Here is a 14,286-nt window from a genome sequence, read left to right on the forward strand (position 1 = left end):
GGTTCCATCACTGCCAAATCGTCCTTTACTTTTTGTGACACCCCATAAGATGATTATCGTAGAATTTATGAAAAGTGCCTCAACTCCCACTTTATTAAAAAAATTATTTATTTAAACATCCTTCTTTATTTTTTTCATATTGTAGAATTTTTCCCCTCTGCTGTGTCATGTTAGCCTCCCACCACCAAATGGCCCACAGCCCTCCACTCCCCTCTAACATGCTCTCCTACCCTCTGTTATCTGCTGCCCCCCCTTCTCTCCCCCTCCCTTCTGAATGTCTTACATCTGTGATCTGCTTTCAAGGATCCTTCTTACAGTTTGACTTCGTCTGATCCTTTGGATGGTTATACTAGTTTCCACATGGAAGTGAAATGATCCAGTATTGATCTTTTTCCTTCTGACTCACTTCACTTAGAATAAGCCCTTCTTGTTCCATCCATGTTTAAATGGCGTGTTTATCTACCTTGATGGCTGAGTGTATATTCCACTGTGTATATAAAACACTTCTTCTTGATCCAGTCATCTGTTCTGGGGCATTAGGCTCCACATCTCAGGTATTGTGAGCATCGCTGCTATGAACACAGGGGTGCAGGTGTTCTTTCGATATAGCTTTTTTGTGTCCTTTGGGCAGGTTCCTAGGGAGGAATAACTGGGTTACAGTTGATCCATTTTTGGTTTTTTGAGCAATCTCCACACTTCTTTCCATTAAGGCTTTGTTTAATTTGTTTCCAAATGTTCAACAGGTTGGAAATTAGGAAGCTTCATTTGTTTTGCAGAAGGTGAGGTAATAGCAAGTTTACAGGTTTATTATTATTATTGTTGTTGTTGTTTTATGTGCCAGTACTGAGTCCCTGCTGAGGCCGGCAGCCTATTGGTAAATAATGTGCCTTCACCCTCCTGTGCCTCAGTCAGAAGCTCTCCCACGTGGTCCCGTGCCAGGATCCACAGTCATCCCAGGATCCTCTTGGATGCTTGGATGGATGCTTCTCAGGGGATGCCTGTGGTTCTCCCTCAGCCATACCTTAGACAACACTGCATGGTTCCAGAGTTCATGGTGTACATTCATGAGCTATCATAGAGTAGATACAGGACACAAACGGTAGACGCGAAACTGGTATCAGTGGTATGTCCCCAAGTGGAGCCTCCCCGCGGAACATGACAGTGTCTGCCTTCTCAGGAGATGAATGGCTCAGGATCACTTTACTCTGATCCAAAACTGCGAAGAATCTGGTCACATCACGGGGCAGAATCCAGTCACACCACGGGCAGAGCTTGCTCTGCATTGGGCCCAGCAGGGAGCCGTCACCATGCTTGTTCAGCACAATTTCCTAAGTCTGCAGGGGGCGGCCCTGCACTCCATCTTCCTTTTTCATATTGGGGTGGCGGCCCTGGGCAACATCATCCTCTTCTTCCATAACATCTGCCCACTAATTTTCGGATATAGGCAGTAGTTCACACACACGATTCTCACCCACCTGGCTATGGCCTGTGTCTTGGTGATTCCTTCTATTTCGATTCCCCAAACAATGGCCACTTTGGTTCAAGGAGCCCCCTCTTGCTCTTAGGTGTAAAATTGCATGTTATGCGCACACTGTCCCGGAGCACGCTGTACTCCACCTGCTTCCTGAATGCCTCCCTGTTTTCCACTCACCCCAGGGAGAGTAGGGTGGATGATGCTCTGGGGAGGACTCCCCAAGTTCCCAGGTCCTTTCTGCTGCATCTGCTGGATATTCAGTTTCTTAATTAATGTCTATACACCTGTGAAAGCCACTGGTCCAAGGAGTATGATCAATGACACTGACCCCATGGCGAGGTGGTACTGCTCGTCCTCAGGGGTCAGCCATGCCAGTGTGGTCCTGTGGTCAATGCCTGATGCCGTCTTCATCGGCCTCATGGCCTGGACCAGCATCTCCATGGCCCTCCTCCTGCGCAGACAATGGCAGAGGATGCAGTGCCTCCAACCCGCAGACCAGGGCCACCCCGCCCGGAGACCAGGGCCACCCTCACCATCACAGGCTGACGGTCCTCTTTGTCAGCTTCTACCTCTGATTACTACTTTCGTGCTATGTGTGGCTGCCTTCTAAGACACTAGTCTGCGGTTGATATAGGTGTCCAATTCCCTACTCTCTGCCCCTTCCTCATGGACCTTGAGGTCTCCAGATGGGAAGGCTCTGCTCCTGAACTGTTAGGAATGGGCTCAGCATCATATCACCCCTAAACCTAACCATTTTTCCTGTACCCGTTACACCCATGTACAGGACTGTGCATAAACACCTGCATCATCCTCACAGAATTCAGGTGTCCCTTCATCCCTGTACCGCTGACCTGCTTAACTACCAGTCCCTTCCCTTCTGGTGGCCCTGATGAATGTTTATTGTCTGAGAGCGTGGTTTAGATTAGTCAGTTCATGAATGTGCTTGCATTCCGCATGGAGTAAGATCACACAGTGTTTTTTTCATGTGACTTTCTGTAATGAGACCTGTGGTCCAGTTCTGTTCATTAGTTGCAGATGTCAGGGTTTTACTATCTTCAGAGCGGTGTAGTAGTCCCCCGAGTGTGGTGTCTCAGCTTCTTTTTTTTTTTTTTTTAAAAAGATTTATTTATTTATTTATTTATACAAGCACTGGGTACAGTCAGAAGTGTAGGAGGGGAAGTGGGCGGAGCAACATGGCGGCGAGGAGACACTGCGAGTAAGATCTCCCATTAAAAAAAGTTAATAGGGAGGAAAAGCGGCAGGTCCCAGTGAGAAGTGGGACACGGAAGATAAACGGGTGACTCCAGCAAACTGCCCGAAGAAGAAAGTTGCCATAAAAGAGGACCAGAAGGGAGGGAAGCGCAGAACCCTGCTCCCCTCCCCCGCCCACAAAGTCGGCACTCTCCGACCGGCAGAGAGGAGGGAAACAACAAACCAAAACGGCCAACAAGAAAAACGGACGCAACAAGTGGGACTGTGAGTGGAAAGGAACTATTTCAGCCACCACACCCCGTGAACGGGAGCTGTGGAGAACCCTGCAGGATCCGCCGCGGAGGTGAGCTCCAGGCGCCATTAAAGAGAGCCCCGCCCCCCAGGAGGAGACCAGCACCAGCACACAGCCCCGGCCGCCCGGTAAGCTTGCTCGGAAAGCGGCGCGCTGGAAAAGCAGACACGGATCCGGATCGGATCGCAGCTGCCCAGGTCCCCGCGCCTGCGACCTAGGCTTGCGGGGAGACGGCGGAGGCCCTCCCTGAGTGAGCAGGAACAAGGCGCCCAGGCAGGGGAGTGGGATTCAAAAGGCGCCATTCCCGCGCCACTGATCTGGGCTACAGCCCGCGTCCTGGAACTGAGGGCTTTGGAACTGAGACCCGGGGCACAAAATTAGGGGCGTGGGTTCCCCACGACGGTGGGGCACAAGGCAGACACAGCACCCCAAAGCCGTTGAGGTGTACCCAACCATCCCCGCTCTGCTCCCTGTCCCACGGGGTGGAAAATCAGCTCCCCAAGGGCTCTAGGAGAGATCTCTGGCGCCACCTAGCGACTTGAAGCCAGCACAGGCTCCTGAAGGAGCTAGTGGCCAGCTGGGGAGTTAGCCCACACCGGGCCCCTTCCGAACAAGTAGTCTGAGCCCACAGGGAGAGCGAGCACCCACAGCCAGGGCAGACCAGGCGCGCAGAAGAGTGTGCCTGAGACCGGACGCGCAGGGAGTGTGTCCCACATCACCATTATAGAACAGGGACATTTCTTCAGTAAAGACTACCTGCAGAAGGCTTCCTCAGGAGCCAGAGGTGAGCGGGGGAAGTTCGCCCACGCCAGACCCCCTCTGGCCTGCAGTCCAAGCCCAGAGGGGGAGCAGGAACCCACCGCCGGGGCAGACCAGGTGCACAGGGGAGTGTGTCCCCACATCGGCATTTTAGAACAGGGACCTTTCTCCAGTAAAGACTGCTTGAAACTGACAGATGACTCCTGGAGGAACCAGAGGGGAGCAGAGAAGCCCACCCAAGATGCCGGCCAGTCCCAACAACACAGTGTCCCAACGCATACGGCAAATTAGAAAACAGACAGTAGGGAGGAGAAGAACCACACGCAACCTAGCAACTCTCCAGAGAAAAAGCACACCACAAAAAGAAAACCAGCCCCCAGATTGCAACGACAGTAACTTGGAAGAACTTCTGAGCCTTCCAGAAAGAGAATTTAAAATTGCCGTGATTAAAAAACTGACAGAAGTCATAAAGGAAAACAATGATAAGGGAAAAATAATCAACGATCAGAAGAATGAAATTGAGTCCCTAAAGAGGGAAGTAAAAGAAATGCAGGAGATCAAAGAATTAATGGAAGAACTAAAGAATTCTGGGAAAAGCAATGAAAGAAGAATTGATGAAATGGAAGAACGAATAAGTACTCTTGAAGACACAGAAATAAAAAGAACCAAAACAGAAAAGGAAAGAGAAGTACGAAGGAATAAGAATGAAGAAAGACTTCAGGAACTATCTGACTCCATGAGGAAAGGAAATATAAGAGTTATAGGAATACCAGAAGGAGAGGAGAGAGAAGTAGGAACAGAGAAAATATTCAAAGAAATAATTGAAGAGAACTTCCTAAATGTGAAGAAGGAGCTGAAAATTGATATACAAGAAGCAAGTAGAACACCAAACTTCCACGGCGAAAGGAAAAATACAGCAAGACACATAATAGTAAAGCTCCCAAGAATCCAGGACAAGGAAAAAATAATGAAGCTGGCAAGAGGGAAGAAACAGATAACATTCAAAGGAAAGCCAATCAGGCTGACATCAGACTTCTCCGAAGAAACACTACGGGCAAGGAGAGAGTGGAGGGACATAGTCAACAGACTCCAAGAAAACAGATGCCAACCAAGAATACTCTATCCCGCAAAGCTCTCCTTCCTCTTTGAAGAAAGAATATGGACCTTCCCAGACAAAGAGAAACTCCGGAATTTCATTGCAACTAAACCCCCACTCCAAAAAATACTACAAGGAGTCCTAAAGCCAGAACCTCAGAGGGACGAATAACAATGAAAGAAGGCCAAAAAAAAAGTTATTAAAAGAATAAATAAATAAAATCAAAGGAAAGACAAACACAATGGCAAATACAGATGTTAACATATCAATATTAACTCTAAATGTAAATGGACTAAACTCTTCAATAAAAAGACACAGAGTTGCAGCCTGGATTAAGAAACAAAACCCAACCTTTTTGCTGTCTCCAGGAAACACATTTAGCTACAAAAGATAAAAATAGGCTCAAAGTTAAAGGATGGAAAACAATCCTACAAGCAAATGGACCAAAAAAGAAAGCAGGAACAGCTATACTTATATCAGATAAAACAGATTTCAAACTCAAAAAGATAAAAAGAGACCCCAATGGTCACTACATTATGATCAAGGGGACAATACTTCAAGAAGAAATAACACTCATTAACATATACTCACCAAACGAAGGAGCACCAAAATATATCAGACAACTGTTGTCCTCTCTGAAAACAGACATCAGAGAAAACACATACGTAGTGGGAGACTTCAACACACCACTATCAACAATGGATAGATCAACAAGACAAAAAATAAGTAAAGAAACCAAAGCTCTAAATAAGGACCTAGAGCAATTGGGCTTAACAGACATCTATAGAACACTAAACCCCAAAGAAACGGAGTAACATTTTTCTCAAGCGCACACGGATCATTCTCCAGGATCGATCACATACTGGGGCACAAGACAAACATCAACAGATACACCAAGATTGAAATCATATCAACCATCTTTTCTGACCATGAAGGCATCAAACTAGAAATAAACCATAAAAAGAAGGCAAGGAACTTTCCTACCTCATGGAGATTAAAAACCACACTACTGGAAGACCACTGGACTAATGAAGAGATCAAAGAAGAAATTAAAAAATTTTTTGAATTGAACGACAAGGAGGACACCAATATCCTAAATGTATGGGATGCAGCAAAAGCAGTAATAAGAGGAAAATATATAGCAATAGAAGCTCACATCAAGAAACAAGAAAGAACTCAAAGAAACAACCTAATCTCGAAGCTCAAAGATCTAGAAAAAGAACAACAAAAAAACCCCAAAACCAGTAGAAGAAAAGAAATAATAAAAACCAAAGCAGAAATAAATGAAATTGAAACTAAAAAAACAATCCAAAAGATCAATGAAACCAAGAGCTGGTTCTTTGAAAAAATCAATAAAATAGACAAACCCCTAGCCAGGCTCACAAAGGAAAAAAGGGAGAAAGCACAAATAAACAGGATCATCAATGAAAGAGGAGAAATCACAACGGACACAGCAGAAATCAAAAGAATAATCAGTAACTACTATGAACAGTTATATGGAAACAAGTTTAACAATCTAGAGGAGATGGACAAATTCCTACAACTCTACAATCACCCAAAGCTAGATAAAGAAGAAATAGAACACCTAAACAGACCAATTACAATTAGCGAAATTGAAATGGTAATCAAAAACCTCCCCAAAAACAAAAGCCCAGGACCTGATGGATTTACAAATGAATTCTACCAAACATTCAGAGACGAATTAGTGCCTATCCTTCACAAACTCTTCCAAAAAATTGAGAAGGAAGGGACAATACCAAACACGTTCTATGAAGCCAACATTACACTAATACCAAAACCGAACAAGGACAACACAAAAAAGGAAAACTACAGGCCAATCTCCCTAATGAACACTGATGCAAAAATCCTCAATAAAATTTTAGCCATCAGAATCCAACAATGTATCCATAAGATAATTCACCACGACCAAGTAGGATTCATTCCAGGGACACAAGGATGGTTTAACATCCGAAAATCAATCAACGTTATCCAACACATCAACAAAAAAATATAAAAACCATATGATAATATCAATAGATGCTGAGAAAGCTTTCGACAAAGTGCAACACCCATTCATGATAAAAGCCCTTGAAATTCTTGGGATACAAGGAACATACCTCAACATCATAAAGGCCATCTATGACAAGCCAACAGCCAGTATCATTCTCAATGGTGAAAAGCTGAAAGCAATTCCATTAAGATCTGGAACAAGACAAGGATGTCCACTCTCACCACTGCTTTTCAATATAATACTGGAAGTCCTAGCCAGGGCAATAAGACAAGAGAAAGACATCCAAGGAATCCAAATAGGAAAAGAAGAAGTCAAACTATCACTATTTGCAGACGATATGATATTATACATAGAGAACCCCAAAAACTCCACAGAAAAGCTAATTCAACTCATCAATCAGTTCAGTAAAGTGGCAGGATACAAAATCAACACGCAAAAGTCAGTAGCCTTCCTATACACAAACAATAAATCTGAAGAAGAAGAAATCAAAAAAACCATCCCTTTCGTTATTGAAACAAAAAAAATCAAATATTTGGGAATAAATCTAACAAAAGAGGTAAAGGACCTATACAAAGAAAACTATAAAACACTGTTAAAAGAAATAGAAGAAGACACAAAGAAATGGAGAGACATCCCCTGCTCATGGATTGGAAGAATAAACATTATTAAAATGGCCATCCTTCCAAAAGCAATATACAGATTCAATGCTATTCCAATCAAAATTTCAATGTCATTCTTCAAAGAAATAGAACAATTATTGATGAAATTCATATGGAATCACAAAAAACCCCGAATAGCCAAAGCTCTCCTGAAAAAAAAAGAAGGGAATGGAGGCATCACATTCCCAGACTTCAAACTATACTACAAAGCCATAATCATCAAAACTGCATGGTATTGGAACAAGAACAGACATACGGACCAATGGAATCGAATAGAAAATCCAGAAATAAACCCACAGATTTATGGTCAACTAATCTTTGACAAAGGAGCAAAGACTATGCATTGGAGCAAAGAAAGTTTGTTCAACAAATGGTGCTGGGAAAACTGGGTCGCTACATGCAAAAGAATGAAGCTTGACCACTGCCTCACACCATACACAAAAATCAACTCAAAATGGATTAAAGAACTAGACATAAGACCTGAAACCATAAAATATATAGAAGGAAATATAGGCGAAACACTACATGATTTGCACATCAAAGACATCTTTACAGACACATCACCCAAAGCAGTGATAGTGAAGACAAAGATAAACAGCTGGGACTACATCAAATTAAAGAGCTTCTGCACAGCAAAAGAGACAATAACAAAAACAAAGAGAAACCCCACCAACTGGGAGAACATTTTTGCACCCAACACTAATGATAAAGGACTGATCACAAAAATCTGCAAAGAGCTGATGAGACTCAACAACAACAAAGAAAATAATCCAGTCAAAAAATGGGCAGAAGAGCTAAAAAGAAACTTCTCTGAAGAGGAAATGCAAATGGCCAACAGACATATGAAAAAATGTTCAACATCACTTGTCATCAGGGAAATGCAAATCAAAACTACCATGAGATACCATCTTACACCAGTGAGAATGGCACTTATTAAAAAAACTAGCAACAACAAATGTTGGCGAGGGTGTGGAGAAAAAGGAACTCTTCTGCACTGTTGGTGGGAGTGCAAACTGGTCCAACCACTGTGGAAAGCTGTGTGGAGATTTCTGGACCTACTAAACATAGAGCTTCCATAGGATCCAGCAATTCCACTCCTAGGTATTTACCCAAAGGACACAGAAACATCCATTCCAAAGAACACCTGCACCTCTATGTTTATAGCAGCACTGTTTACAATAGCTAAGCTTTGGAAACAACCCAAATGCCCAAAAATATATGACTGGATCAAGAAGATGTGGTACATATATACCATGGAATATTACTCAGCATTCAAAAAAGATAAACACATGCAGTTTGCAGCGACATGGATGGCGCTGGAAGGGATCATGCTCAGCGAAATAAGCCAAAAAGAAAAAGAAAAATACCGGATGGTCTCACTCATAGCAGGAATCTAGAAAACTTAAATAAGGGACCAGGAAAATGAATAACTGTAAGAAAGTGAAAATCAAAATCAACAAAAAACTATGAACCAGAGACACTTTTAAGGGGGCGGGGGCGGGAGGGGAGGGATTGGGGTCAGAATGGGGGGGCTGCAATTGTATGGGGAATATAACAATAAAATTTATTATCTAATAAAAATAAAAAAAATAAAAAAGAAAAAAAAAGAAACGTCAAAAAAAAAAGAAGTGTAGGAGGGTGAGAGAATTCACCAGAGCCAGAGCAGGGAACAGAACAAGCAGACGGACGAAATACGCTGCTGAGGGGAGCAGCGGGTGGTAGGAGAGGTCTGCGCGCCTTGTGGGACCCTCGCCGGTGGCCGGGGATCGAACAGGCGCTGCAACAGCTGCAGACAGCTTCGCAACCCAGCGCTCAACCACTGTGCCACCAGGGGAGACCCCTGTCCCATCTTCTTTATCTGTCCATCTGTTGTGAGGACCTGGTTGCTTCTCACTCTGGGCTACTGCATGTCCTTGCAGGGAACCTGGAAGTGCTTCAATGTGTCTGCTTTTGTGTATTCATGTCCTTCAGATTTTCAGCAATGGTCGCTGGCTCTGCAGGAAATTCTATTGTTAGCACAAAGCAGCCTTTCCCAGCTTCTTCCGTGACAGTCCCCTCATTTCTGTTCCCACCAAAAATGTTTGAGGGTCTCTGCACATTATTGATAACTCCCCTTCCTGGACTTTCGTCACAGCCCACCTCACAGCATATTAAAATTTAGGAGATAAAAAGGGTGTAATCTTCTGAGAAGTTTCTTCTGAAGAAGCCTCCCGTTGGCCTCACCCCAAATTTGACCTGCCCACATGGTCCAAGTTGACCATCTTTTGAGTAAAACTGTCTGTTACCCAATGGAACAGTTTCCACAAAGGTCAAACCACTGAACTACTGCTGGAAGCAGATTTCACTCATACACACAGAGTTTCTTCACATTCCAAGCCAGTTTTTCAACAGCAAATCTACATTTAACATACACAAATACATTAAAAAACCAAAAAGTTCATTTGGGCTCATGGTAGCCAGAGCCCCAGAAGCCACCTTCCCCCTCGGGTGACTAACCACGGATGCTCCGTCTCCTGACTCACTCAACAAATGTGTTAGAAGCATGGGGAGGGACACCCCACAACCCGGAAATCAGCCATCTCTAAATAGCTTCTGCCACCTGCTGTATCAAGACAAAACATAGTGTAGTGCACAAGACTTTCAGTGGAAGGAACGTTAATCATTTGTGTGCAGCAGGAAGGACTAAGAATGCGTGTCCACATCAAGCACCTGACGTTGCCTGTAGCCTCACTGGAAGGCCCAGCCTAGCAGGGCTAGGCCAGAGAAGATGCCTGCGGCCTGAATGTCCATCCCAAGTCTACAGCACCTTCCGGTGGTTCCCACAGGAAAGGGAGGTAGGACCAGGCGAGTTGGAGGAAAAGACCAAACCCGATGGAGATGAAGGCTGCCCCTGTCACCTCCCCACCAGCCTCACGCCACGTCTGTGTCACGTGTCTTCTTCCAGGCCCCCGAGTCCCAGACCGAGAAGCAAGTGCAGCTTCTTCACGTCTCGGCACCACGTGCCTCCTTGGGGCTCCTCCTTCCTTCCTCTCCTGCCTCCTCTCCAGGCACCTCCTGCCTGCTCAGCTCCACACTTGCCTGGGTGGGGGCAGGGAACCTGGAATCTCCCCTTTCCCTGGGTCCCGCCTGTGACCCCTGGAATTGAGGCTGGGGAGCAGCACCCTTGTGCAGTGAGAACTTCTTGTTTGGAGAGAGAACAGGGAAGGAGTAGGCCCTGGGCACCCGCCAATCCCTGCATACACCTGAGCCTGCTGAGCAGAGGCAGCCCCGATGCCTCGCCCCCTTCACTGCGGGTGGGGGTATATGGGGGGAGGACATTGCCGGTGATGCTGGGCCCTGCAGACACGTCCCTGCGGGAAGTGACAGTGACGGGTCTGTGGGGAGGGCAGCAGGCCTGACCCTGTAACTCAGCGCCCGCGGATCCCTCCCCACAAGCTCAGAGCAGTGCGGCCAGGTGAGCAGCAGCCAGAGGGAGGGGAAGGGGCTTCGCCCTGGGGCTCGGCTGCCTTTGTGCAGGGCCCAGGCACCCCAGGGCCCACCACACCCCTCTGCTGGTGAGGGTGGTAGGTGCTGGCGAGAGCAGGGGCCCGACCCGGGCTCTCCACACCCCTGGGCCCGGGGCCAGCCCAGGAGAAAGGAGGTCTGGATCCCTTGGGGTGTGGGCCCAGCAGCCCAACCCTGGGTAGGGACCCGGGGTTGAGATGGGGTGTCCAGGGGAGCCCTGCCCTTGACTGTGGCTTCGGGGTCTTTTCTCAGAACTGTGGGGTCCCCCATCAGGGCATGCCGGGGTGTGGGCTCAGGGAGCAGAAGTCCCTGCCCTGCCGCCCCACACGGGAACCCTGGTGGGGGAGGGAGCAGGGTGCAGGTGGGAGCTGGGGTGTCCTGTCATGCAGGGGAGACCCTCAGCTGCTCGGGCGGGGCCAGGGCTGTGGTCCCCGAGCCTTTCTCTTATTTCTCCCATAACTCCTGCTTCGAGAGGGACACGAGATACGACCCTCACTTTCTCACGGGAACGTCTTGGGGTCCTGACCTCCGCCGTCCGTCCTGTGCGCCTGCGTCGGGGTCTCTGGCCTGTCCTCGCCCTCGGCCCAGCCCTCCTTTGGCGCCTCCCCTGGCTGGGGGTCTGGGGGGCAGGTGGCCTCAGGAGACAGTCTGGGGCTCGTGCATGAGGGGCAGGGGCTGGGACCCGGGTCGCTCTGAGCTCAGCCTCCTGGTGCTGAGGGGTCCCTGGAGTCCCCGCTGGCCCGGAAAGGTCCCGTCCGCGGTGGGGGAGGCGGCCGTGGACAGAGACACTCAGGTGCAGCCCCTCCGGGCTCAGGGCTGTGTCTGCTGTCGTGCGCCACGCTGGCCCCCCGCATCCGCGCCTTCCCTGGGTGCTGGGGTGGGGGACCCTGAACTTCCTGCCTGATGAGGGTCCCCTGTTCAGTGAGGACGTGACTCCCACACCTGCGCAGGGACCCGGCCGTGTCGGCCCCGTCTCTCCCAGGCTGGGTGACCAGACCCACCTGGAGTCGGGGAGCAGGCCTGGAACCCCGCCAGGAGCACCCCGAGGAGGGCAGTGATGTGCCAGGCTGTGTCGGGCTCATGGGCGTGTGATGGGAAGAGCCTGGACTGTGGTCAGTGGACACTGCAGGGGCGGCCAGTGCGCAGGGCGGGGCCAGAGGCTGCGCTGCTCACCCAGATCCCGGCCCTTGGCCCGTCCAGGCCGCTGGGCAGGAGACCCTGGTGTCTGGGGGCGCGGCCTCGCCTGTGCGTCTGTGTGAGGAGTCTGGGGGCATCTCGGGTCCGCAGCCGGAATCCGCGGCTCTGAGCCTCTGTCTGGTGTTTCAGCTCCGGCTGCTGCTGACCCGGCGCCGGGAGGACGCAGCCGGCGCGCGTGGCCTGTCCTGTGCTCACCCGAGTCTCCCTCTCCATGTGTCTTTCTCTGGTCCCCAAGAGCGGTTCCAGGGTCAGGGACCTCATGTGCCGGGGGAGTCGAGATGGAGACAGCAGCAGGAGCAAGCTGAGTGGGCGATGTCCGGCCGAGGTCCCCTCCCCAAAGGGAAGCTAGAGCTCAGGGGACTCGCTCCAGGACATGCCCTGTGACAGAGGGGTCCTGATGTAGGGGTCCCGCGTGGCTGCCCTTGCCTGGGCACACCCCAGGCCCCTCTCCCCATCTCCCCAGTGCCCTGCCCTGGGCCCCGCAGGAGCACAGGCCCTGACGTGGCTCTTCCTCCTCCAGGCGGGGGTGGGGACGCTGGCCAGTACTGTCTGCTTTGTCCATGACGTTCCCATTGTTTGTGGGCCCCGGCAGACGCCCCCCAGCACCGTGCTCCCCACCTCGCCGTGGCCAACATCTTGGTTCTCCTCTGCACCAGTGTTCCGCACCTGATGGCCGCCTGGGTGTCCAGGACGCCCCTGTCCACGCATGCGTGGAAATTGGTAACCTTTCTTCACAGAACGGCCCGGAGCACCACGCTGTGCTCCCCCTGCCTCCTGAGCACCTCCCAGCTCCTCACGCTCCGCCCCGGGAGACTGGGGTGGACAGTGCTCCCAGGAGGGGGGTGGGGGTTTCCCAGGGGAATCATTCCTGGTGCACCTGCTGGCTGCTCAGTACGTTCATCATCATCTCTATCCCTATCACAGTTAGTGGTCCAGGGCACATGAGCTTGGCTCCAAGCCCCACGGGGGGTGGTTCTGCTCATCCTCAGGCCACAATGTCGCCATCGTGGTCCTGTGTTTGGTGCCGGATATTGTCTTCATCGTCCTCATGGGCTGGACCAGTGTCTCCATGACCCTCCTCCTGCACAGATACCAGCAGAGGGTGCGGCATCTCCATGCCACCAGGGGTGCCCCCCGGAGAGCAGGGCCACCTGCACTGTCCTCAGGCTCATGGTCACCTCGTCAGCTTCTACCTGCTGAATTCTATGCTCACCTTTTACATGTCTGCCTTCAGAGACACCCGCCTGTGGCTGATGCAGGTGTCCAAGCTCCTGCTGTCTTGTTTTCCCACACTCTGCCCCTTCCTGATGAGCCTCAGGGGTTCCAGACAGGGAAGGCTCTGCTCCTGAGCTGTTAGGAGCAGCCTCGGCTTCGACAGTCACCCATTTCCTAACCATTTCCTGTACCCGCGTGTCCCATCCGTGGAGTGTTGGTTTACACACTGTGGAGGGCTGGGCATAAACCCCTGCATCATCCTCACAGAATTCGGGTGTCCCGTCATGCTGTGTCAGTGCTCTGCTTCTCCGCGCCCGCTTCCCTTCTGGTGGCCACTATTGTGTATTTGTTGTCTGAGGGGATGTTTTCAGTTATTTAGCCCATGTATGTGCTCGCACTCCACGTAAGGTGAAATCATACGGTGTTTCTCTCCACCTGACGTTTTGTACTGAGCACCTAATTTCCAGTTTTATCCATGCATTGTATATGCCGGGGTCTTACCATCTTCCCGGCTGCATAGTATGCAGAAAGTAACCTCGTAAGTCAAAATAAATAGGAATATGTGAGTCCACCCTGAGACGGGTCCATCCATGACAGCTGCTCATAGAAAGATGGTCACCTCCTGTGATCGCATCTGGGCTGTAGGCCTGGAACAGCAGAAGTGACAAAAATGCAGTTGTCCTTCCGTGTACCTGTTATTGAGATCCCCAAGAGATGGGGCCTCCTTCCCTGGTGACCGTGGCTTGCGCTGCCGCAGTGGTGAGTGACCACCCTCCTCCTTGATACTGCTGAAACCCACTTACGTTGTGACCAGATTTTAAGTTTTAAATATTTATTTATGTGTAGAAGAACTTGGGTGCAGGGAAG

This window comes from Talpa europaea (genome assembly GCF_964194135.1).
Source record: "Talpa europaea genome assembly, chromosome: 16".
NCBI classification, from domain to species: Eukaryota; Metazoa; Chordata; class Mammalia; order Eulipotyphla; family Talpidae; genus Talpa; species Talpa europaea.